The sequence below is a fragment of the Dama dama genome, chromosome 15, assembly GCF_033118175.1.
Source record: "Dama dama isolate Ldn47 chromosome 15, ASM3311817v1, whole genome shotgun sequence".
Lineage (NCBI taxonomy): Eukaryota > Metazoa > Chordata > Mammalia > Artiodactyla > Cervidae > Dama > Dama dama.
In genome coordinates, this window is record NC_083695.1 from 22,484,297 (window position 1) to 22,506,990 (window position 22,694).

The 22,694-nt window shown below is 40.0% G+C and overlaps 1 pseudogene; it reads right to left on the reverse strand.

The window, feature by feature from the left end:
• Positions 1–2,445: 2,445 nt before the first annotated feature.
• LOC133070587 (nicotinamide/nicotinic acid mononucleotide adenylyltransferase 1-like) overlaps positions 2,446–22,694 on the reverse strand; it is a 31,921-nt pseudogene continuing 11,672 nt past the window's right edge.

A 22,694-nucleotide genomic window follows, 5' to 3' on the forward strand; every position in this document is an offset into this window, starting at 1 on the left:
GGGTTGGGAATATCACCTGGAATAGGAAATGGCAACCCACTCAGTATTCTTGCCTTGAGAATCCTCTGGACAGAGGAGCCTGGCAGGCTACAGTCCATGGGGTCACAAAGAGTCAGACAAGACTGAGTGACTAAGCATGCACGGGAAATGTGTTTCTAGGCAAGGCATATTGCTATCCCAAGTAGAATCAAAGTCCTAAGTCTCCCTTCTCCCTCTCCCCTCTCCCTCTCCCCTCCTCCCTCCTCTCTCCCTTCCCTTCCCTTCCCTTCCCTTCCCATTTTCAACCTCCTGACTTGAATCTCTGGAGAACTCCTCTCTCTCCTCTTTTCTCTCCCCTGTCCCCCTCTATCAACGGTATCTCTAATGTTCTCAAATATGAGTAAGCAATAGTAATACATCGTGGAAATTAAAAGAAGGTCAGACTGTATAGAAATAATAGAGTTGGGTCTATTTTTATTCTAGTGGTATTTTATTTTTATTTTATTCTAGTGTAACTTAAGCATAACAAAAAATTTTGGTTTTCACTGTGCTAAAGGTCTATAACCAATGTCTTACATATGCTCATATATGTTATAATGTCTCTTTGTGTATTGAGTTATCACCAGATATTCTATACTAAGAGAACTTCTGATGTGCCTTGCAGATATCCTCGTCAAAAGAGGTTTAAAATTCATCAATGTATTTAAATCTTCCCACACACACAAAGACAAAAAAAAAAAAAGAAAAGTAATGTTAAGCAGTCAGGACTCAAGTAAGTAAAGAACATTTAGTGATAATCAGGATTAATTTTGAGGAAGATGATACTGTTGAGTCTGTCTGCTGGGTTCACAAACCAGTTAAGAGATGGACCCCCTCTTAGCAGCCTCACCAGGCACACAGTTAAAATTCCTACCTCAGCAAAGTGCCAATTGATGTCATGATCCTCCTTGTCATTTCTCACAAGGTAAATCATGAATGTTGAATGTATAGTAATTATATAGTGCCTGGATTCTTTGAGATTCAAAATGTCATGGTTTCAGTGAAGTCCTTCTTCCAGCATTTGCGCTGCTGTCATGCTAGTTCTTAGAGAAAAGCTGTAGACTTTTGGTTAGGTAATTTATCTGAGTTCAAATCTCAACTCTACCACTTACTAGTATGAACTTGGACAATGAATTATGTAACCTCTCTGTGCCTCAAAATGAATTATGTAACCTCTCTGTGCCTCTCTGGCTTCCTTGTCCTGTAAAATGGGGTTAATAATAGGAAATCCTACCTCATGTAGTTATAGGGAAGATTACAAGAGCTAAACTATATGCAAAGTATTTGGAACATGCCTAGCATTTGAAGTCCTGTTAGCTGTTGTCATTTTATGTGGTCACCTTACCTATATAGTGAAGACTCCTATGATATTCTGTGAGATCTATCATCTTTCACGAGCATTAAATGACCTGCTCACGTGGCGATCCCATAGATACCTCAGTTGCAACATATCCAACACTGAATTTGTCCTTTTTTCCCTATTGACCCCCTCTTCTTTTCCTTGTTTGCATGAATGGTATCAGTTATCACTCTCCATCCAGCCATGAAATATCAGTTTTACTCTTAACTACTTGCTTTCATCCATCTAGTTGGTCATGTTGCTTCTGCCTTTCAAATGCCATAGATTGGACCCATTTCTGCACTGTCACTCATCTCTCTTCCTTTTCTAATTCAGTCTACTTCAGGTCAGTAGTCTGGTCACATTAGTGTTGTTCAGTCGCTAAGTCGTGTCTAACTTTTTGCAACTCCGTGAACTGCAGCACTCCAGGCTTCCCTATCCTTCACTATCTCCTGGAGTTTGCTCAGACTCCTGTCCATTGAGTTGGTGATGCCATCCAACCATCTCATCATCTGTCACCCCCTTTTCCTCCTGCCCTCAATCTTTCTCAGTATCAGGGTCTTTTCCAACGAGTCAGGTCTTTGCATCACGTGGCCAAAGTATTGGAGCATCAGCTTCAGCTTCAGTCCTTCCAGTGAATATTCAGGGTTGATTTCCTTTAGGATGGACTGGTTTGATCTCCTTGCAGTCCAAGGTTACATTACTCTACTGTTCAACAGTCTTTCACCTGTCAACAGTCAACAGCTCTGTCTAGAAGATAGAGCTCACCCAACCTGGCTTGGAAAACCTATGTTCCCCATCCCCATCCCCTATACCCTACCCCAATAGTCTGCTTATTTTCTACTTTTATACATCTGTGTTTTTGTGTATGTTGTGCCCTTTGCCTACCAGGTCTTTCTTACCTCCTCAATCTGATGAACTTTTTTTTTTTTTACAGACAAACCTGATGTTAATTTGCTAATGATTTTTACCAAACTTTTAAGTTTTAGTTTATGAGACAGGATCATAATTACTTTCCTCCATTACTAATACCCTGATTATTTCAAATTCCAAAAATGGAAGTCCAGAATATCATGCTGTAGAGTTTCTTAGGAGTTAGCTTCTGTAGTGTTTTTCTGCAAAGGAGCCAGGATAGTCCTCAAATGCCTTTCTCCATTCATAGAGCCATACAAATTATATATTTCACTATATTCTTGGACAAGATCTGGTACCAAGTAGTGAATGCTCTGACCCCTTCTGAGGGCTTGCTGGGTCTTTGTGGATGAGATGTCACTGGTGATCTGCTCATTCACCAGCTGAATGTTGTTCTGGTGTTTCCACAGCACATCAGGTTCGTAGCTGAATTTCTGAGCATCATTTCTAGCCATAGTAATACATATGAGCTCATAGTTTTGCACAGTTTGGGTGAAATCCTCATTCTTCCTCAGATTGAGAACATCAAAGGACTCTGATATATCTGCCCCACACAGCAACATTACCTTTGGAACAAGTTTTGGTTTTGGCCCCAGGGATTTCTTTTGACTAAAATCTTGAGTTTGTTAAGCTCTTCCTTAACTTCCTGTTCCATTCAGGTCTTTCTAGCATAGATGAACTTTACTGGTGATCATAGCTACTAGCCTCCAGTTTTTCTTGATGGAGTCTGAGCACCTTAGCAGTCTCTACTTACTCCTTCTGAAGACTTTTCTGTGTATCCACTTCCACTCACTTTAAATTCTTAGTAGCAAGTGATCTGATGAACTCTTATGCAGCTTTGCAACCTAGATAAAATGTCACTTTCTCTCAGAAGCCTTTTCTGACATCAAATACAGAGGCACACAGATTTACTTTTTCTTCTGTGCTCCCTTGCACTTTGCATTTATCACTATTGTAATAGTTTTACCACATTATGTTTTAGCTATTTCTCTTCTCCTGAAAAATTGTTGATCCTTGTAAAACAGTCCCTAGCTCAGGATCTCAGACTTATTACACATGCAGATGTGCTGCTGTTTAATCACTAAGTTGTATCTGACTCTTTGCCACTGCATGGACTGCAGCCTGCCAGGCTCCTCTGTCCATGGGATTTCCCGGGCAAGAATACTGGAATGGGTTGCCATTTCCTTCTCCAGGGGATGGTCCCAACACAGGGATTGAACCCATGTCTCCCGCTTGGCAGGTGGATTCTTTACCACTGAGTCACCTGGGAAGCCCTATTACACATGTGTTGAATGCATAAATAAATGAAACATTGAAAACTAGTTTTGATCAATAACTGGATACCTAAACTTTGGGTTCCTGGGCATTAGCAATCTCGTATTTTTCTCATCTTTAATCTCCTTCAATCATTGGTACCATGGCTGTCAAAATACCAATCGAAACAACTGATTTTGAAATGGGTTGGCCAGCACCCTAGTGTTCACAACAGCACTATTTACAAAAGCCAAGACATGGAAGAAACCTAAGTGTTTGTCAACAGATGATGGATAAGGAAGATGTGGTATATAGACACAATGGAATATTTACTCAGCCAAGAAAAATAATGACATAATGCCATTTACAGCAACATGGATGGATTTAGAGATTATAATACTAAGTGAAGTAAGTTAGAGAAAGACATATCATATGATACCACTTATGTGTGAAATCTAAAAATATGATACAAATGAACTTATCTACAAAGCAGAAATAGATTTACAGATATAGAAAATAAGTTTATGGTTGTCACAGGGCGGGAAAAGTAAGGAGAGAGTGATAAATTGGAAGATTGGGATTAAAATGTACACACCACTATGTATAAAATAGATAACAAGGACCTACTGCATAGCACAAAACTATACTCAATATCTTGTGTATATGTATGCATGTGTGTGTGTGTGCATTTAACTGAATCGTTTTGCCATACAACTGAAACTAACACAACATTGAAAATCACTTATATGTCAATAAAAAATTTTTAAATGAATTGGGGAAAGATTTAGCAGTAATTCTGACTCTAGATTCTGAAGGCTCTACTTCTTTACTAAATCAGATCATCAGAAAGGCATGTATCTAACTTCTTCAGAAATATTAATACTAAGGACTACAATGTAGTACTATGCCTTCATCTTTTTTGTTGTTACAGTAAGAAATGATCATGCTGATAAAAACTGTTGTTGTTCAGTCACTAAGTTGTGTCCAACTCTTTGTGACCTCATGAACTGCAGCATGCCAGGCTTCTCTGTCCCTTACTATCTCCTGGAGTTTGCTCAAACTTAAGTCCCTTGAGTTGGTGATGCCATCCAACCACCTCATCCTCTGTTGCCCCCTTCTCTTCTTGACCTCCATCTTCCCCAGCATCAGGGTCTTTTCTAATGAGTCAGTTCTTTGCATCAGGTGGCCAAAGTCTTGTCGCTTCAGCATCAATCCTTCCAATGAATATTCAGGGTTGATTTCCTTCAGGATTGACTGGTTTGATCTCCTTGCTGTCCAAAGGACTCTCAAGAGTCTTCTCCAACACCACAGTTCAAAAGCACTCAGCCTTCTTTATAGTCCAACTCTCACATCCATACATGACTACTGGAAAAACCATAGCTTTGACTATATGGACCTTTGCTGGCAAAGTGAGGCTATCTAGGTTTGTCATAGCTTTTCTTCCAAGGAGCAAGCATCTTTTAATTTCATGTTTTCAGCCACTATCTGCAGTGATTTTGGAGACCCAGAAAATAAAGTCTGTCACTGTTTCCATTTTTTCCCCATCTATTTGCCATGAAGTGATGGGACTGAATGCCATGATCTTTGTTTTTTTGCTGTTGAGTTTTAAGCCAACTTTTTCTCTCTCCTTTTTCACCTTCATCAAGAGGCTCTTTAGTTCCTCTTCACTTTCTGCCATTAAAGTGGTATCATCTGCCTATCTGAGGTTGTTGTTATTTCTCCCGGCAATCTTGATTCCAGCTTGTGCTTCATCCAGCCCAGCATTTCTCATGATGTACTGCATCTAAGTTAAATAATCAGGATGACAATATACAGCCTTGACATACTCCTTTCCCAATTTTGAACCAGTTGGTTGTTCTATGTCCAGTTCTAACTGTTGCTTCTTGTCCTGCATACAGGTTCCTCAGGAGGCAAGTAAGGTGGTCTGGTATACCCATCTCTTTAAGAACTTTCCACTTTGTTGTGATCCACACAGTCAAAGGCTTTAGCATAGTCAGTGAAGCAGAAGTAGATTTTTTCTGGAATTTCCTTGCTTTCTCCATGATCTGGTGGATGTTGATGATTTGATCTCTCGTTCCCCTGCCTGTTCTAAACCCTGCTTGAACATCTGGAATGTCTTGGTGCACATACCACTGAAGCCTAGCTTGAAGGATTTTAAGCATAATCTTGCTAGCATGTGAAATGAGTGCAATTGTATGGCAGCTTGAACATTCTTTGACATTACCTTTCTTTGGGATTGGAATAAAAACACCTTTTCCAGTCCTGTGGCCACTGTTGACTTTTCCAAATTTGCTGTCTTATTGAGTGCAGCACTTAAACAGATCCTTTTGTATTATTAATATTATTTTACATATTATAAATATTAAACAAAACATACAAGGTTTCCAATTTTAAATGATCTGTTTGTATGCATCTGAATTTTCTCTCCAGCTGGTCATTTTCTTAGAAATAGGAACTCACTTTTTCTCCTCTGCTGCATCCTCTCTGTGGCTGTCACAGTTCTGCAGGCAGTCAGGGCTCAATAAATAGCTGTTGATTAACAGTATCAAAGCTAATTAATTCAGCCAAAACAGGAGTGTTGTGATCTAATTCTAATACTAAAAAAACTACTTGTAAAGTTGAGTTACTATATTAATAAATCTTAAGACTGAAAACAAACACATGAAATTATGTTCAACCTCATTAACAATCAAAGAAATACAAATCAAAATACTGAACTGCTGTTCTTGGACAATCTTATTAGCAAAAAATGTATAATGATAAGTTACTGGCAAGCATCCTGAGAAATAAATAGAATTCTAATCACTAGAGGTGAGAATGAATAACCTTTCTAGAAGGAAATTTGGCAATATGGGTGAAATCTTCAAACATGCTTATATTTTTGATACTGCAATTGTATGTGCCCTATAAAAACAATAGGGATGAGAAAATCATGTTTGAGGATCTTTTTATAGTAGAAGTTACAATAGTAACAAAATGAAATGACTGTCAGACAATAGAAAAGTGAAAATTGGTACAAATGTTATAATTTGGCAACATTTACAGATACCTTCTATCTAGAAATCATTTTTCCATGAATTTACCCAAAAAGAATATGTGAAATGACATATATGAAAGGATATTTATTTCAGCATTATTAAAAATTTTCAGCTCTATGGAATTGGATAAGTAAAGCATGGAACCTCTGTGACAGAAGACTAGGCATCTTTCAGCTTGCTGTAGTCAAAGAAAATTTATTGACATAGGAAAAGGAACACAGTAAATTGAGATACAAATGCAGTTTTCAAAACAGCATTTATAGGATGTAATCATTTTAAAAATAAAAGCTATGTTAACATTCAGGTATGCCATTGTGCTTTTATATATTTTTCAAATTGCCTACAATGAACAAATAGTACTTGTTTAAAAATGAAAAACCTAGTGGAGGCAAGTATGCATTTGTGATTTTAAAAAATTCAGTTGGAAGCAGCTCACAATAAAATGGCACACCCTTCTGAAGAAAGCTGTTCTCTAGCTGTAGGTCAGGCACTTTACACTGTCTGGACTTAGGCACATTAATAGAAGCTCGATTAGGGCTTTCTGAAGTGCACTGCCTAATCATTTGAACCACGTTAGGAAGCTGGGGTTACTGAAGCAGAAGGCTTCCATCACCTCAGAGCCTGGACACCAACCAGGTTACTGCTTGCTCTCCTGGTCACTGTGGGGTCCAGCATACCATATATGGTTTCTCCACTATAGAAGCTCATAGCTAGAAGCCTGTCTCCAAAAAAGAGCCTGGCCTCTAGGACTAAGGCAGGAGGATGAAGAGAAAATGGCCTCATCACACTTCCTGTTTGGTTGCTGCATCCCAGTAAGTGGGCCTCCACCTTACCAAGAAAAAAAAAAAAAAAATGTGTAAAGCACAGTGTTTTGCTTTCTAGCCAATTTTGTAAATTAGTGTTTTGATGTACAAGGTAGTACTAAGAGATCTGAAAAGAGTTAATATTGCCAGTAAAGTTCCAAATCTAATCCCTTTTTAAAATTTATTTTTATTTATTTATTTGACTGTGTTGGGTCTTAGTTGCAGCATGCAAACTCTCAGTTGTGGCAGGTGGGATCTAGTTCCCCACCCAGGGAATGAACCAGGGCCCCCTGCATTTGGTCCAGTCTTAGCCACTGGACCACCAGGGAAGTTCCCCAAATCTAATCTCTTGTTCATTTTAATTCAGTTTGGAAAACGTTATTGAGCACCTTAACAGTTCAGGGACCCATACTAAATGATGTAGAGAATACAAAGGCAAACTCCAATTCAGTGAGCCCTAACCTTGAAGTTAGGGGCCAAACCTGAACTTCATATTCTTGATCTCTTGCATATTCCCAATCACACTGAAAAGGAAAGTCAAGTGAACGTCAGGTTTCTCAGTCGTGTCCAATTCTTTGCAACCCCAAGGACTATACAGTCCTTGGAATTCTCTAGGCCAGAATGCTAGAGCAGGTATCCTTTCCCTTTTCCAGGGGATCTTCCCAACACAAGGATCGAACACAGGTCTCCAGCATTGCAGGCGGATTCTTTATCGACTGAGCCACCAGGGAAGCCCAAGAATACTGGAATGGGTAACCTATCCCTTCTCCAGATCTCCCCAACCCGGGAATCGAACCAAGGTCTTCTGCATTGCAGGCGGATTCTTTGCCAGCTGAGCTATCAGGGAAACCCCACTGATAATCACCCCTCTGGGGGTCATTAATTTGATCCTCATTTAACAGATGACATAGAGGAACAGAGCAGATACAGAAATTGCCCAAGCCAGATACTAGCTGGTGAAGCTAAAATCTAAGCTCAGATCAAGCTCATCCCAAAGCCCACATATCCCCCACTGTTTATCAATATGTCAGCATCTACTTTAGAGATTTATAAGTCATGCACACAAATATCTTTTAAAAAGTTGTTAGGCAGGAGGCAGGAATGTCCTATAAGCTCATTTCAAACATCTAAAGTAAGACAAAGGAAAGAGAGCACCTCTTCAGGGATACTGAATGAATGAACTTCTTCACAAAAGGGAACAGCAGCATATAAACCAGACAGTGGAGTTTCCTTAAGATTCTGGCAGGATGGTATCGAAATGTCTCAGCAGCTCACAACAGCAAGAGCACATGCACAGAGATGGGACCTAGGAACTCTGCCTGAGAAGTGGTGTCTGTGGGGCACATGGAGGCAACAGGTGGAGACACAGCTGGCAAGGGAGTTCTGAGCCAAGCCTTAGAGAAGCCTGAATTTATCCATGAACAGATTTTGAGCAGAGGAACAGCATACTCAGAGCTGTACTTCAGAATGCTTACTTAGATCCAGTTGATGTTTTCCCCCTTTTTAATTTCATAAGGCAATTCTGATTGTTGAAGAGCAAATAATGCCCATCTTGAAAGGTTGGGCTTTTTTTGGGGGGTGGGGTCCTTTTCTACTTTTTAGTATGTAGATTTCCTTAGGTAAGTTCTTAACAACAGTGTAAATTTGACCATTTAAGAACTCACTGTCTGAACCTCACATGTTAGTCTTTCATTATAGACTATAATGACTATATAGACATTATAGACTAAAATAATGTTATTTTCCCATTCACCAAATTACTTCAGTATAGCAAATGTGGATTGGTTGCCAAGATATTTCAATCAACTCTGCTTGGTTAATAAAGACTATGAATGCTGATGGATAAGTGAGTCCATCAGTGTCCCTTCTAGAGGCTGTGTCATTATAACCTCACCTCTCATTGAAGTCAGCTCAAGTAGATCCACGTTTTAGGATGGGAAGCCAAGTTAACTGGCCAAAACCAATAGAGACTTAATTTGGAAGCAGGGAAAAAAGAATTCTACATGAACATAAAAAGCTAGACATGAATGTGGTCCTCTTTTTTGTTGTAACTCTTCAGTGAGTGCTATCTGACAATCTATTCAATTTAATATAACCCCCTGGGAAGCCCACTTTCTTCCTAATCAGGAAACCGTAAAATGTCAGAAATACATAAAAGGCAGCTTATATCTGAAAGAGGAAAGACAGGTACATTTCTAGAAGAAACACCTATGAGGTGAACCCTGAAAATTAGGCAGTTGGCACTGCTCATCTATTAACTTTTCTTTATTCCCAGCACAAGGACTGCAGCTTAGGGATCTGTTGAAAACTCCTCACTCAGTATTCCAAAGGAGATTATGAGCACCACTGGTAGAAATGAAAATCAAGGAGCAGAAGAAGGTATGATGTTCGGTTCTGATAAACACATGGGAAGTAGGACGAGTGACTGTTTCCTCTCTGTTCCCTCTACTTCCCCCTCCATCCCAGGCTGAGATGCACCACCTCACACCTGAATTCTTTCACAATCGCTGCTTTCTCACCATCCCTCACTGTGACAGCCCTCTACTTTCCAATGCTTCGGATTTTCATGCAGCTAACTAAAGGAAAACCTAAGTACTGTCAGCAAGCCTTAAGGGTAGGGAAAGGGGCATGGCATTTAACAAGTGGGTCCCAGACCCACTCCTCCAGTTCTGCCAGAACTAATAATTTTCATCTATTTTGTTCACTGAGCTTCCACTTGAGATTTCTTAATATGAAAATGGTTTTACTCTGTGCTTTCACTGCCAAGGGCACTGGTTTGATCCCTGGTCAGGAAACTAAGATCCTGCAAGCCATGTGGTGCAGCCAAAAGTAAATAAGTAAAAAAAATAAAAAATAAAATTTGGAACTTTCCTGGTGGTCCAGCAGTTAAGACTCTGTGCTCCCAATGCAGGGGGCCCTGGTTCAATCCCTGGTTAGGGAACTAGACCCCATAAGCTGCAACTAAGACCTGGTGCAGCCTAATTAATTAATTAAAATAAATTTTAAAATACTTTAAAAAAACAAAACCTAGTGTTCTAATGGGCTCCAAAATCACTGCAGATGGTGACTGCAGCCATGAAATTAAAAGACGCTTACTCCTTGGAAGGAAAGTTATGGCTAACCTAGACAGCATATTAAAAAGCAGAGACATTACCTTGCCAACAAAGGCCCACCTAGTCAAGGCTATGGTTTTTTCAGTAGTCATGTGTGGATGTGAGAGTTGCACTATAAAAAAAGCTGAACGCCAAAGAATTAATGCTTTTGAACTGTGGTGATGGAGAAGACTCTTGAGAGTCCCTTGGACTGCAAGGAGATCCAACCAGTCCATCCTGAAGGAGATCAGTCCTGGGTGTTCAGGGGAAGGACTGATGTTAAAGCTGAAACTCCAATACTTTGGCCACCTGATGTGAAGAACTGACTTATTTGAAAAGACCCTGATGCTGGGAAAGATTGAAGGCGGGAGGAGAAGGGGACAACAGAGGATGAGGTGGTTGGATGGCATCACCAACTCTATGGACATGAGTTTGGGTAAGCTCCAAGAGTTGGTGATGGACAGGGAGGCCTGGCGTGCTGCAGTCTGTGGGGTCGCAAAGAGTCAGACACGACTGAGTGACTGAACTGAACTGAACTGAATGAGCGACTGAACTGAACTGAACTGAATGAATGTTCTAATGCTTATAAGAAAGAAGGAAGGAAAATGCTTTCATTACCAAAATAACTTTAAGAACAATGGTTGTATATCACTGCAAGCCTGGGTTCACACTTTTCATCATCTGACCCACTGGCTGTACCAGCCTCGATTTGAAACCATTCTCCTGCCCATCATTTCTCAGTACATTCATTCTCCTCCTAACTCCCTCCAAGTCATAAGTAACTCAAGACATTTCTTTGACTTCTGGTCATGTCTTGCCTTGCATCTATCTCGGAAGCATTTTCATCTCTGTGTCTCGTCTGCCCAGCGGACCAGAGGCTTGGGGTCAGATGGGGCCCCATCTACAGAGACATTGAGCACTCACACATGCATCCTCATTCTTGGCTCCTTCCTACCTCCCTGCCCTTGCTGAAACCCTCCTCCACCCCAGTTCAGCTACCCATTCCAGAGACTGAGCCCTTGAAGCTCTTGCAGCTCTCTTGAAGAGAGCTTGCCTCTCTCATTTCTGAGGTTCCAGTCTGTTCCAACCTCTTCTTCTCAGATCATATGCCCATCTAGTCGCTGACTAGATTTAGCTAGCAATCATCACCTGCCTTGAATTATTCTCTGGTTGTTTCAGGTGTTGTATTTGTCTCCCTCAACCTAGCTGCAGGCTCAGTGAGGCAATGGATTGGCCCTTAACACTTCTTGATATGGGCAAATATCATGTTTTGCTTTTAGCAAATGACACTCAAAGGTCAGTGGATGAGTCTCCTTCTCCTTAATTCCAATAGAAAGGAATTTTCTCTGTTTTAAAAGGCCAATCCTGCTTTCATATTTAATGCTGCAGTCACTGCTATAAAAGTCATGACCATGTATAAAATTTTCTAAAAGGAGAACCATAGCACTTTTAACCTGATTTCCATCCTGATCAGGCTTTTGTAGTTACAAATAAGAGAAGTGTAGTCACACCAGGCAAATGTGTAGTAAGGTGTTTGTAAGGATTCAGGGGAGCACACAGAATCCACAAACAGCAGGTGAAGTGACATCTGGACCCCTCTTGCAGAACCAGAACTGTGAAGTAGAAGTTGACTCCCCTACCCACTCCCTGCATCCTCGCAGAGACAGAAGAGTTGACTTTTCAAGTCAGGGCAGCTTCTTTGTTTCCTCAAGGCTTCTCAGCTCCCTCATGACTCCCCAACATTATACAGACACATATCTCTTCCCACAGCCCCAGATGCTGAGAAACCTTTCAGTTAAGCATCTGCAACTCTCTTTCCCAGGTCCCTCTGTTATCTTAAAAGAGAAAATCTGATTGACTCAGCCCAGTTGTGGGCTGGGATTCCTCATCTGTTAGGTGTCAAATAGGGAAGAAGGAGGCATGTGTACAAAAATGAACAACCTAGGGAATCTGGGGGAAAGAAATAATATTGAAGAGGAATGACTCAGAGACAAAGACTGACCTTTAGGGACGTTTATTATTACTTGTAACACACTAAAATGTGCCATTGGCTCCCTCTGATTTTACCTCTTCTGTTTTTCAAATATGCTTGTCTCTTGAAAAGTGTCCTTAATTTGAAAGTGCACGAACAGAAGGAAATCAGCAACCTGGAACCCACCTGGGTTAGCCTGAGTGTGTCTGATCAGTCAAAATGAAAACCAGCAGGGTTTGTCTCAAAGAAGCCTCTTGTGTCAACCCTCTTTAAAAATCCCCTAAATTTAAATAGACTCAATTTTGTATCCAAATTGGAACACCCTCTTGTGCTAAAAGATTGCATTCTACTATTTGTATTTGAGCCCATTAAAAATGGTCTTCCCCGGTGGCTCAGATGGTAAAGAAGCCACCTGCAATTTAGGAGACCTGGGTTCTATACTTGTGTCAGGAAGATCCCCTGGAGAAGGGAATGGTTATCCACTCCAGTATTCTTGCCTGGAGAATTCCATGGCCAGAGGAGCCTGGTGAGCTACAGTCCATGGGATTTGCAAAGCCTGAGACAAAACTGAGTGACTAACACATACTTTCATTAAAAATGAAGTTTATATGTATACATAAAAATACATATGTATATGTGTTCCATGAGCTTTCCCCAGTGAATATCATTATATCGTGGGATTTTTGACTAATGAACAGCATACTGTTCGTTGTTCAACAAAGAATATACTTTAACATAAGTTTAGTGTCTGAAAATCAGCACTTTTTTTTCAGATGAAGACTCTGAGGAAGCATTTAAAAAAAAATTCTGTCAGGTTTTGAGGTTACCAATATTGTTTTCATTTTAAAAATAAGATAGAAAACTTGTTGCCATATCACAGTATTATCAGTCTATGGTTCTCCACTCTGCAATTTTTAACATAGAAAAATTTCCCATAAGACCAAAAATAAATGAGAATTCCCACCAGACCTCCAACAAAAACATAGTCAAGTAGTAAACTTCAGAAACAAGAAGCTTAATTAATTCTCCAGGAGAGAATTATGGAGACACAGCCAGCATTTTATGGACTAAAGGTGTATAACACCAAAACAAAACTAAACATTTTTGAGACTACTTTTACCTTCAGTGATAACAAATTATTGAATTTTCTGCCAAAGGAAAGACTTATAGAACCTGCAAGACTCAGATTTAACAGAAAACAAATCAGTATTATTGGACATTAATGATTTTTGAGTCTTTGAGATGGATTTTATAGTCAACAACAATGATTCTCTCTTACTCACATTGAATCATGTAGGAAGAAGGAATTTTGAAATTGGCATTTCCCACACAATTTATTGCCTGCAACTAAAGGCAAACACTGGTTTCTCCTGGTATCTCTCAACTTCACCATCACTATTTCTGCATAAGAGCAGAACTCCTTTAACAAGGTTTGTGGGTGAAATTAGAACTCTGCTGTAGGGAAGAAGCTCCTCAGATCCTTCCCACTACCACATTCTTCCTGAACCTATAGATATGCTTTGATGGATACAATATTGTCTTTGTTGATATTCTCCCTAATAATCTTCTTGATGCAATATACACATGACAGTATTGTTATTTTTAGCAGACGGGCACATCCTTTTTTCTGATTCTGAATTAGAGATAACACATTATCTAAGAATTAATTGCTCCCTCCTCCGTGCTGCCATAGCCAAGGATATTTCTAACATAAGTAATGTAACCTGTGTGTGTTAGTCACCCAATCGTGTCTGACTCTTTGCGACCCCATGGACTAGCCCGCCAGGCTCCTCTGTTCATGGCATTTTCCAGGCAAGAGTACTGGAGTGGGTTGCCATGCCCTCCTTCAGGGGATCTTCCCAACCCAGGGATGAAACGCAGGGCTCCTGCATTGTAGGCAGATCCTTTACTGTCTGAGCCACCAGGGAAGCCTGAGTAATGTAAGTTGCATTATATATGAGTAGCTCATCAAACCACAAATGTCTCCCTTAATTGTATTCCTTGAGGGAAAAAAGTGTCTCCATCATCATCATTGTATCTCCCAAGGTCCTTGGTATAGTACTTGGTGGAACCAAGGGACAGCTTGTGGATGTTCATTGTCCCATTCTCAGCCATCTCAAATAAACACATTATTCAAGGGAAGTTGCACTGAACAAATGTATTAAGACAGTTTCTCTAGCCCACTCCTCTTCCTCCTCCAACCTGATTGCATAACCTAAGCATGCTTCCTAAATAGAAGTTGAGCTGCCTGTCACTTAGGAGAAAGGAGTAGGAAAGAGGGCAGGAAGATCAGGAGATAAAGAGAGAGAGGAGAAGGAAGAAGAGATACAGTTAACACTTTTTGAGCCCCATCTGCCTGGAATCATGTTAAATACTTCGCCTTATCTCATTTAATCCTAACAGCCCTGAAAGGGGAATATTATTATTATGCTATTTTTCAACCTAGAAAATTAAAAAGGTTAAACAACAACCTTGAATCCCTGGTAAAGAAGCAAAGCCAAGTACTCAGAAATTATTAGAGGATTGAGTAAATGATCTTATCACTGAGCATCACCTTCCCCTGACACTTCAGTGGGAGCAGTTGAAAACTGGAGTAAGATAAAAGCAGCCCATCATTTCACTCCATAGCATTTCAGGAACACACATGTCCACCCGCCTATCAGGTTGAATGAAGTATGTGGTGTACTTAGGCAAGGATACAGACAATTGTTGGAAGAATGGAGGCCACAGAGACAGGGACAGGTCAAGCATAGCTCCAGTGTATCTTCTTATGGTTCTTAGAATGGCCAACATGATCCCAACCAGGTGTTGGCAAAAGTAAGCATCTACAGAAAGTAAGATCTAATATAACCTGGACAGCCCAGTTTTTGCTACTCTATAGCCTTCCATACTCAGAATTCCAGACAAACTGCGTGCCTGCAAGCTGTGTGCGTGCGTTCAGGGAATGTTTACAAATATTGAGTTCCTCTGGTTCTCTTTTTAAGTTGGAGTACAGTTGCTTTACAGTGTTGTGTTAGTTTCTGCTGTATAATGCAGGGGATCAGCTATATGTGTCCATATATCCCCTCCCTCTTGTACCCTCCTCTGGCTTCCCCCGGCCCCACCACACCAGGTCATCACATAGCACCAAGCCGCACTCTCTGCGCTATTCAGCAGGTTCCCACTGGTTATCAGTTTTACACATGCGAGTTATATATGGCAATCCTAATCTCCCGGTTCATCCCACCCTCCCTTTCAAATTCAGCTGTAGCGAGGCCACACATTTCTCCAGAAAGAGAAAACAGTTAGAGAAACTAGAAACAAACACCATGCTTAAGTGCCCTGAACAATCTCTTGGCTTCCAGCTTCCCCAGCTGGGGCAGCCAGTTCCCTGCACCCTCAATAAACCTCAAAAAAAAAAAAAGAATTGTAGTCTACTATTTTGAGATGTGTGCCCCAGTGTAAACCATCACAATATTGTAATTATCCTTCAATTGAAATAAATAAATTAATTTAAAAAATTTCTTGGTACATTTGTTGGAAAAGCTCATGCCTCACCCACCATGAACCTACGGAATCAGAATATTTAGGACTGGAAAAGAAATCAGCATTGTTAACAAGCTTTCAAGGAAAGTCTCATTTATGTGAGAATAACCTTCCATTTAAAACATTCAAAACCCATTAGTGTGGCAAACTTTTCATTCCAGTGCCTGGCTTTGTAGAAGAAGCAGGGGGCCTCAAGTTTCAAGATTTCTTGAAATTATACTCATTAAACTGCATATTAATCATGGATCAGGGATTGCACATAATAAAACCCATTAAGCTTTTGTGTGTTCCTGGAAGACTGCATATTGTATAAAAATACAAATGATCCAGTAGTTAAAGTCATTGGCTATAAGGAAAAGCAAAATTAATTATGAATGACCACATTGCTTACCCAGTTGACCTAAATCATTAGCAAATGTAATGGATAGCATAAAAGTAAGACATATTTGGCTCTTATAAGCACTTTAAAGGGCTCCACAAGCATCTACTATAGTCCCCAGATCTTGTTGCCAGCTTGGAGGATATTTACAGGAGACTGTGTATGTGAGGTCAGTGATGGTCCTCTAGAGAAAATTCACTATGAATTCATGATAAGACATAATCTTATTATGATAACCTGGATTTATCATGGAAGGAAACTGTTCCCTTCTTTCAGTGAAATTAACTCTTTTGTACCAAGACCATCAAGATGTCTTCTCATTTAGCTAAATCAGCATTTCCACCAGTGTGTTCCATGGAACACTAACCCTAAGAGATGTTGACAGGGAGCTGGAAAGAGGTGTGGAGATGGATCTTCTGGAGCAAACACTCTTAGAAAATGCCACACTCTTGAGTGCCTTTTGGTGAATCACAATGCAAACTAAAATTTTAAGGTTCTGAGAGTCCAGCAGTAAAGAAACTCACATAAGTTCTGCATTACTCAATGACCTAGGCTGCAAGAAGTAGGGTGGATTCTGCCTATCATAAGTAGAAAAGGGAGTCAGAGAAAAGATATGAAGTAGCCTCCAGAATATATGTAAAGCTGGAAGACTAAGGATGTTAAGTACAGAAAAAACACTTGAAAAATCCATCTCAAGCACTGCCATGGCCACCATGAATCATCTCATTTATTCCTTTGACTTTATGTCATTCCCCAGATGAACCATCTTAAAGGAAGCATCTAGACAGGCAAGCCAGAGGCAGAGAAAATTATTATCTATCCTGTCAGATTCCTTGCAGAGGATAATAAAGGCCCTCACTTCAGGATTTACATATAGACAGTTCCCTCTTCCAGACTGACATATATCTAGTAATACTTGTCTAGCTCAACTTTGCTTAACTCAGCATTTTCCCAAATTATTCTATACGATTTCTTCACATAGCACCTATTAATAGTAGAACACACTTTTGGAAATGGAGGTAAATAGTAGTAAATAGCATGTTATTTGGGGCATGTGATTAATATATATCATACATAATTAGGGTATCTCATCATTAGTCTCACCTAGGGACTTCCCAGGTGGCGCTAATGGTAAAGAACATGCCTGCCAATGCAGGGGGCGCAAGATATGTGAGTTCAATCCCTGGGTCAGAGAGATCCCCTGTAGTAGGAAATGGTACCCACAACAGTATTCTTGCCTGGAAAATCCCATGAACAGAGGAGCCAGGTGGGCTACAGTCTTTGGGGTCACAAAGAGTAGGACACGACTGAGTGCACATCAAGAGCAACTGAGCACACATCATTAGCATAGTTAATTTTGAAGATACACAGATCTGTCATTTATGTTTGCAATAGGACGCTGAACAGGTCGCCCCTGGAAAGGAATAGGTTCTGAAGCAAGTCATTCTAAAGGTTTCATTCCCCCCATTTTTGTTAATCTACATGATCTTTGGGTAAAATAAACCCCAAGAGCAGCCTAGATGGAAAGAAATTAACAAAAGGGCAACTTGCAGTCTCTGGGCAGGTTGAAGGGGGTCAGTACCTCATCGTCTCAGTAACAGTAGTGAATAGTGATTTTGTTGTTTTTCTCTCCATTAATACAGAAATCTGTAGGGCACTTTGTATTTCACAGCATGCTTCCACCCACCTTACCTCTTTGATAATAAAAGCTCAAAGCTGATAGTTCTCAAATGAGCCCAGAATCCTCTGAACTCCAGCACACAGACCTTCCTCCTCCTTACTCAGCAGCAGGCTCCCTCCCAGAGTCTAGAAGTGTCTCTGACTATGAAGTCACTGCAACAAGACCACATTCCAGGTCTTATATTGATACTAAGTGAGGGCAAGACAGTACTCTCTGCCCCTGAGCACTGAGGCTTCACTTGTTTGTGTCTCCAGTTTTCCCACACTTTGGAGTCCAGAGTATTCACAGTCGGATTGATCCCCTGGGAGTAAATGAGCTCAATGCAGGGAAAATGAGGACCAGTAAGGACGCAGCTGGCCCACACATGACAGAGAGAGAGGAGCAAAGCTGGGTCTCACAAGTGTGGATGTTAGAGAGTCATCCAGCTGCTTTCAACCCTAGAGAAGAGAGCTGTCCTGCATATTGTTCTGCCTTAATTGTGTCATAAAAGAGGCACGGGTTAGGTCGACTCTGCCTGCTTCTGCCTGTGTCCAGCCTATGTCAGACACTAAAGGCCTGACCCTTGCAGACCCAGCTGTGCCAAAGGCATGAGTACCTACTCTGGAAGCATGCTAGCTGCTCCTCCCCACCAGTGATCAGGGTTCTTACATTGACCTGGAACTAACTCCATTAGTGACCCTGACTGGTCAGCCAGGTGTTGGCCAGGAAGCTGACACTTCCACTACAGTTTCCCAGCAAGATGAGACACAAGCCCCATGTCCCAGGTCTCTGGGTTTGGCCCATTTTTCCTGTACCTTCTCAATAACTCTAATGAACTGCTCTATCAGATAGGATTAGATTTGGCTGCACCTAATAGAAGACCCAGAATGCGTGCATGCTAAGTCTCTCAGTTGCATCCAACTCTTTACAACCCTATTCACTGTAGGCCACCAGGCTCCTCTGTCCATGGGGTTTCCCAGGCAAGAATCCTGGAGTGGGTTACCATCTCCTCCTCCAGGGAATCGTACCGACCCAGAGATCGGACTTCAGTCTTGTATGTATCCTACGTTGACAGGCAGCTTCTTTACCATTAGTGCCAAATAAGAACCAGAATAAAGTGACTTAAACCCAGAAAATTTGTTTCTTTGAGTAAAAGAAGTCCAAATGTAAGTGGTCCAGTACTGGTAAATTGGCTTCACAAAGTCATCAGGGAACCTTGGAAAAGACAAAGGAACACTCATCTTTCTGCTCCTCAGAGACTCTCATGATCTGGAAGAGCCCCTGCAGAAAGAGAGAGCTCTGATCTCTTTTCCTCTTATTATAAGAACACTAATCCCAGGATGGGGGCTCCACTCTCATGACTTTATCTAAAACTTCCCAAAGTCATCTCTTCTAATCCCATCACAGTGGAGTTAGGACTTCAACATTTGAATTTTAGGGGATACAAACATCCAGTCCATAACACACTATGGATGCCCCTGTTTCAGCATTCATATCTTTAGTGCAACTAGGTAGAAGAGAGAGAAGCTGGAGACCTTAAAGACACTGACAGTTCCATATATCTCTCTGCTTATATACCATTAGCTAGATCTTAGTCACATGGGCACACTTTGCTGAAAAGGAGGCTGAGAAATACATTCTAGGTGGCCATTACCAGCTAATTTGGGGGGAATTCTAATTCTTGAAGATGAAGAAATGCATATTAGAGATAATTATCCATTTATATCACCATCTACAAGTAAGAAAGACATAAAGGATATTGGATAAGCAAATAATAATACCTATATAACTTCAGTAACTCCACTGGGACATCTACTAGATGCTGAGACGTGGATTGGCTGAGAAGCTCTGTCACAGCCCTGACCCCTGTGTCTTAATTCTTGCTGTATTGGACTAGATTTTGCCTAGACCAGATTTCTCTTGAATTTGAAGTGATGGTGTCACCTTGCTGCTACTGCTAATTCGCTTCAGTCGTGTCCGACTCTGTGTGACCCCATAGACAGCAGCCCACCAGGCTCCGCTGTCCCTGGGATTCTCCAGGCAAGAACACTGGAGTGGGTTGCCATTTCCTTCTCCAATGCATGGAAGTGAAAAGTGAAAGTGAAGTCGCTCAGTCATTTCCGACTCTTAGTGACCCCATGGACTGCAGCCTACCAGGCTCCTCCATCCATGGGGTTTTTCCAGGCAAGAGTACTGGAGTGGGTCGCCAGTGCCTTCTCCGGTGTCACCTTAGAGCTTGCCAAATCATTGAATCCTGTCTACCCTTACCCTCCTCCTTAACTCGAAGAGCTCCTGGTATGTTTATACTACAAGTTAAGTCAGTTTTAACCAAAAAAACAAGATTCTTGGTTACTTTAAAAAATTATTTTCTACCCATTTCTGATCATAGTGTAGGTCTAGTACCTCTTTTCAAATGGACCTTTTGACAGAACCAGATGGATTTGTAACTAGAAGCATGCAGATGAATGAATGACTGAAGTGAGGTTTTAGCTTCAACTCAACCACTGAGCATTTCATACTTGTCCTCTGCAAGATAATACAGGAAGAAACTAACCAATTTTAACCAATAAAATTATGAGTTCAGCCCACCATCTTGAAATAAAAAATTAGCCATTTTTAAATAGGTATGCCAAGAGTAATAGTTATTTTTGTCAAGTTCAGGGAAACTTCTAAGTTTAGAGTTTATAGGCATGTCTAGCTGGTCCAGCATAAGGTCCAAAGATCTTAGCACATTAGACTCAGGAAAGTTGATACTGCCATAATGGTCCCCAAGTTCCCAGCACCCTGACTATGTGTACTTACAAGAGTATCGACTTCACAATAAGGAAATCTGGTAACTAATTTTAGCACTATTAAAACTTAGTTAACACTAGGCAAGGCTCTTTACCTCGAAGAGCTTCAGATTATTCTTTCTAATGAGGATACAAGCAGTCAGTTGTTAGATTAAGTGAGTACATCTGAAGAAGCTAACACAGAAGATGGTCAGTAAATATACTCTGAATCTGAATTTATATAGAGAAAAATTTCAGTGCTGTTAATTAAATATTGTGCACATCACTTTTTTTAAGTGGACTTAAATCTCATTCTAAATTTCTCTTTTTGAAAGCAAACTGAATAGTTTCAAAGCTCTGTTACTAGTATAATATTTAGTACAATGAGAAAGTCAATTATTTTTCATTAAAAAATATAAAAGCTTGTATTGGAAATTATACCCATAAAGTCCATTTAGTTTTACAACTTAATTATATGTAGTAAAAATTTACTGCCACATTTAACAGGTATTAACCTAATTCTTTTCAAGCAAAAGCAATATTTGACTGGAAGTGAACCCTAAGGTGAGGGAGGGAAAGGGACTTCTTTAAATATTTCCTTAATATTTATTTTTCAAGAAAGGTCAACTCACCTAATGCATGAGTTTGCTTAATGTCTTATTTGTGTTATCTCAATATTTTTAGTAAAACAAATTTGTTACCATGGTGTTGAATTTTAGCATTACTGTGAAATAGGCCAATATCAGGAGGGCAAAACCAACTGTGTGTTTTGCGATAACAAATTTTAGTCAGCTGAGTTTATACCTTGGTTAAAACAATTTTTAAAACTCAAGGAGTATCTGGGAAAGATGGGTCTTTCAGATTAATCTTTTCCTGTATTCTGGAGAATTTGTCTCTTTCTTTTATAATAAAAACAAAAAAGAAAATGAGTCTGCCCAAGTGCACGTTATTTTTTATCTTAATATACTTCAGAGTGAAATCTTACCAGAATTTCCATTTTGTTTAATATGTTGCTGTATAAAATAAAATATTCTTTAATGTTGTCAATAAAAATCCATGACACCATAAGTATTCTATATGAAACCCCAATATGTTTCATATAGAATATTTACATCTCATAACTTCAGAAGGTGTCAGCATTCATATGCATAAGTAATAATACAGACTTCTTGGGTGATTATCTGAAATTCAGTTTGATTCTACAACTATTCATTTGACTAGTATATAATCAGAGTTAAGTTTATATAATGAATGAGATTCATACTTCATATCAGCATTACCAACTATCACTTGTGACGCTCCTTACAGATATTTAGCCATGTGGTAGTTTCTACAGATACAAAGATATGTAAAAATACAGCCCCAAGAAGTATGTATTTATTATATATTATTGTATTATTCTTAATGTTGATAATGCCAGCATATTACATTTGTATAGTGCTTTTAAAATTGTGGAATACATCTATTATTTCACTTAACACCCTCAATATCCTTGTAAGGTAGTTGTGGAGCAGGTAAAATAATTTCCATTTCATAGATTAAGTGAGCCTCAGCAATTAGGCAACCTGCCCAAGGTCACAAAGCTATACTGATGGCAGAAGTAAGATTAGAACCACATTTACATCTAAGGACTTTTCCACCTAATTAACTTCTTCAAAACATTTATTTAGGAAGCCCAGACATATTTATAAGATTTATAAAACACCTAGGCAGTATGATTCATGGCAAATAGATGGGGAAAAATTTAATTCAGTGACAAAGTTTATTTTCTTGGGCTCCAAAATCACTGCAGATGGTGACTGTAGCCATGAAATTAAAAGATGCACACTTCTTGGAAGAAAATCTATGACCAATCTAGACAGCATATTTAAAAGCAGAGACATCACTTTGCTGACAAAGGTCCATACAGTCAAATCTATGGTTTTCCTAGT